The sequence below is a fragment of the Schistocerca americana genome, unplaced genomic scaffold (assembly GCF_021461395.2).
Source record: "Schistocerca americana isolate TAMUIC-IGC-003095 unplaced genomic scaffold, iqSchAmer2.1 HiC_scaffold_177, whole genome shotgun sequence".
NCBI classification, from domain to species: domain Eukaryota; kingdom Metazoa; phylum Arthropoda; class Insecta; order Orthoptera; family Acrididae; genus Schistocerca; species Schistocerca americana.
In genome coordinates this window covers 362444-367469 of record NW_025725864.1, presented here as the reverse complement: position 1 = coordinate 367469, position 5026 = coordinate 362444, and positions in this window count along the sequence as shown.

Sequence of the window (5026 nt, the reverse complement as noted above, 5' to 3'; positions counted from 1 at the left end):
ACAGTATTCAGGCGGGCTTGCCTGCTTTAAGCACTCTAATTTGTTCAAAGTAAACGTGCCGGCCCACCGAGACACTCACTCAAGAGCACCCTGGTAGGATTGCAACGGGGTCCGCCTCGGGACGCACGAGCACGCACGAGGCGCGTCGCACGCCTTCGGCTCGCCCCACCGGCAGGACGTCCCACGATACATGCCAGTTAAACACCGACGGGCGGTGAACCAACAGCGTGGGACACAAATCCAACTACGAGCTTTTTAACCGCAACAACTTTAATATACGCTATTGGAGCTGGAATTACCGCGGCTGCTGGCACCAGACTTGCCCTCCAATAGATACTCGTTAAAGGATTTAAAGTGTACTCATTCCGATTACGGGGCCTCGGATGAGTCCCGTATCGTTATTTTTCGTCACTACCTCCCCGTGCCGGGAGTGGGTAATTTGCGCGCCTGCTGCCTTCCTTGGATGTGGTAGCCGTTTCTCAGGCTCCCTCTCCGGAATCGAACCCTGATTCCCCGTTACCCGTTACAACCATGGTAGGCGCAGAACCTACCATCGACAGTTGATAAGGCAGACATTTGAAAGATGCGTCGCCGGTACGAGGACCGTGCGATCAGCCCAAAGTTATTCAGAGTCACCAAGGCAAACGGACCGGACGAGCCGACCGATTGGTTTTGATCTAATAAAAGCGTCCCTTCCATCTCTGGTCGGGACTCTGTTTGCATGTATTAGCTCTAGAATTACCACAGTTATCCAAGTAACGTGGGTACGATCTAAGGAACCATAACTGATTTAATGAGCCATTCGCGGTTTCACCTTAATGCGGCTTGTACTGAGACATGCATGGCTTAATCTTTGAGACAAGCATATGACTACTGGCAGGATCAACCAGGGAGCTGCGTCAACTAGAGCTGAGCAGCCGGCCGCCCGGGAGTGTGTCCCGGGGGCCCGCGCGAACACGCAAGCGTCCGCTCAATTATTCTGCAAACAGGAGGAGGCTGAGCTCCCCTGCACAATACACCTCGAAACCCTCTCAGGTCCCGGCGGCGCGCAGCGCCGTCCTAAGTACTTGGTCGGGTTCGAGAGAGGCGCAATCGCCCGGAGTTTGGCGAGTAGACGCTTTAGGTGCGACCACCCGTGCTCCCAACTGAGCTTGCCGCTGCCGACAGAGGCCCGGGAGCGTGCTGTCGTGGCATTGCCGGCGGGAGACAACACGCGCCACCTACGGTGACCGGCAGCTCCAACGCCAGCGCCACAGAAGGACAAAAGCCCCACTTGGGTGCCGAAGCGAACTCTCCCAGCACAGCGCACGCGCCAACACGTCCGCACAGCTGCGATACAAACCACCTGCGAGAACCGCAGAGGCGACCGAGCAGCAGACGGCGTCGCGGCGCCGAGCGCCGGGCGGCGGCGCATCCTCAGCGCACACAGTCCTCAATCGGACCAGCACACTGCAGATGTCCACCGCGCTTCGCACCGGGCCCGCGAGGACCTACTTTGGCCGCACGGCGCCGCGTGCAGGGTGCGCCGGCGCGCAGCTGCGCCGCCTGCCGCCTCCGTCGGCCGGCGCGCCTGCCACTGGCCGCCCCCACCAGCCGGCTGTAGCGCGTGCGCCCACGCACCGCGCGGCCAGCACGCCGGGAGGCCCCCCCTCACCGGCCGGGGACGGTCCCACCCAGCCACCGCCGCGTATCGCTTCACACCCAGATGCCATTCACGTTCGTGGGCATGGTGGGTATCGCTGGAACAACCGGTTGGTAGCTCAACCGATCGTCGCCATCACTGATTCACCTCTAGCGAGAACAACCGCACCACAACGGTTTACCAGTTGTTCATTTGCATAACGTCACCAGCAAACGTAGGCGTCCATCGCCATTTGCAAATTCAACGATTGTTGCATGCCTGTGTCAGGTGTCACGACACACTATGTCTGCCCACATACACGCAACAACATGTGCACGCTTCGCGAACACGTGGAAGGTGGCCCCCGTACGTATGCGATGTCCATTGCGCGAACGACTGTCAACCGGCCTCTGTCGCATGTCGCAGATGTGGAACGCAGTGCACCATGCTATCACGGTGTGTGAGAAGAGACGACTACGTCTGACAACACGCGCCACTACATCAACAGACGGCTCATGCTGATCGCCATCCAGGGCATACCACACTGCAATCCAGCTCTTATAGGGAGACGACACGTAGCTGAGTGCACAACATTTGGACCGCATGGTTCGCCGTTGTTGGCGCAGTCGTTGTACGGTCACATGTACCACGATGTATCATTCAGTACATGAGGACCAATGTGCAGTACAGTGTGTGATTTGGACGTACAACATCAGCGGACAGTTGACACAGGCCGTACCACAGCGTAGGCTAAGTGCTTCGCACATGCGAATGCCAATGAACAACTGCAAATGCCAATGAACAACTGCAAAGGGCATTGAGCATGTACGTCCTGCTGCCATCCACATTACAGTGTATAGCTGCAAGGTGTTTAACATGAAGCGATACACTGGGGACCGGGCAGTGCGAGTAGCAAACTATATTGCGGGGGTTGCAGTTAGGCAACACTACACTAATTTAACGCGTCGTATGACAATTACAGAGCAGGTTAAGGCCCAACGTGTGTTGGGTTAAGGCCCAACGTGTGTTGGGTTAAGGCCCAACGTGTGTTGGGTTAAGGCCCAACGTGTGTTGGGTTAAGGCCCAACGTGTGTTGGGTTAAGGCCCAACGTGTGTTGGGTTAAGGCCCAACGTGTGTTGGGTTAAGGCCCAACGTGTGTTGGGTTAAGGCCCAACGTGTGTTGGGTTAAGGCCCAACGTGTGTTGGGTTAAGGCCCAACGTGTGTTGGGTTAAGGCCCAACGTGTGTTGGGTTAAGGCCCAACGTGTGTTGGGTTAAGGCCCAACGTGTGTTGGGTTACGTTAAGGGGCAATGTGGGTTACGTTAAGGGGCAATGTGGGTTACGTTAAGGGGCAATGTGGGTTACGTTACGGCGCAATATAGGTTACGTTACGGCGCAATATAGGTTACGTTAAGGCGCAATATCGGTTACGTTAAGGCGCAATACAGGTTACGTTAAGGCGCAATACAGGTTACGTTAAGGCGCAATACAGGTTACGTTAAGGCGCAATACAGGTTACGTTAAGGCGCAATACAGGTTACGTTAAGGCGCAATACAGGTTACGTTAAGGCGCAATACAGGTTACGTTAAGGCGCAATACAGGTTACGTTAAGGCGCAATGCAGGTTACGTTAAGGCGCAATGCAGGTTACGTTAAGGCGCAATACAGGTTACGTTAAGGCGCAATACAGGTTACGTTAAGGCGCAATACAGGTTACGTTAAGGCGCAATACAGGTTACGTTAAGGCGCAATACAGGTTACGTTAAGGCGCAATACAGGTTACGTTAAGGCGCAATACAGGTTACGTTAAGGCGCAATACAGGTTACGTTAAGGCGCAATACAGGTTACGTTAAGGCGCAATACAGGTTACGTTAAGGCGCAATACAGGTTACGTTAAGGCGCAATACAGGTTACGTTAAGGCGCAATACAGGTTACGTTAAGGCGCAATACAGGTTACGTTAAGGCGCAATACAGGTTACGTTAAGGCGCAATACAGGTTACGTTAAGGCGCAATACAGGTTACGTTAAGGCGCAATACAGGTTACGTTAAGGCGCAATACAGGTTAGGTTAAGGCGCAATACAGGTTAGGTTAAGGCGCAATACAGGTTAGGTTAAGGTACGACATAGGTTAGGTTAAGGTACGACATAGGTTAGGTTAAGGTACGACATAGGTTAGGTTAAGGTACGACATAGGTTAGGTTAAGGTACGACATAGGTTAGGTTAAGGTACGACATAGGTTAGGTTAAGGTACGACATAGGTTAGGTTAAGGTACGACATAGGTTAGGTTAAGGTACGACATAGGTTAGGTTAAGGTACGACATAGGTTAGGTTAAGGTACGACATAGGTTAGGTTAAGGTACGACATAGGTTAGGTTAAGGTACGACATAGGTTAGGTTAAGGTACGACATAGGTTAGGTTAAGGTACGACATAGGTTAGGTTAAGGTACGACATAGGTTAGGTTAAGGTACGACATAGGTTAGGTTAAGGTACGACATAGGTTAGGTTAAGGTACGACATAGGTTAGGTTAAGGTACGACATAGGTTAGGTTAAGGTACGACATAGGTTAGGTTAAGGTACGACATAGGTTAGGTTAAGGTACGACATAGGTTAGGTTAAGGTACGACATAGGTTAGGTTAAGGTACGACATAGGTTAGGTTAAGGTACGACATAGGTTAGGTTAAGGTACGACATAGGTTAGGTTAAGGTACGACATAGGTTAGGTTAAGGTACGACATAGGTTAGGTTAAGGTACGACATAGGTTAGGTTACGGTACGACATAGGTTAGGTTACGGTACGACATAGGTTAGGTTACGGTACGACATAGGTTAGGTTACGGTACGACATAGGTTAGGTTACGGTACGACATAGGTTAGGTTACGGTACGACATAGGTTAGGTTACGGTACGACATAGGTTAGGTTACGGTACGACATAGGTTAGGTTACGGTACGATATAGGTTAGGTTACGGTACGATATAGGTTAGGTTAAGGTACACATTGTTGTAAGGAAAGGTTTAATGGGGGGCGGGGCGGGGCGGCCGGTTTGTTGATTGTGATTATAGTAAGTGGATGCCTGCGGCATCATCTGATTTGCCACGTCAGGATGCACCTTTGGCTCATGACAGGCGGCGCTCTCATTCCATGCTTGTGGCAGACCTGTGTCTTTCATTCCTGCCATTGTTTGTGTGCTGTGAGAGGAGGCAGTATTGTGATGTTGGGTGCACCCCTGTGTAGGACATGTGTGGGTGTTGGTGGCTTGGCTGAGCAATGGTGGTTGTCGGGTGGGTGGGATATTCTGTTTTCTGAGTGGACCTCCCAGTCTGGTTATGACAGTGTGGATTGTCTAATGTGGCGGAGAGGATGCACTGGGTGTTGTTCCATGCTGGTGCTTACAT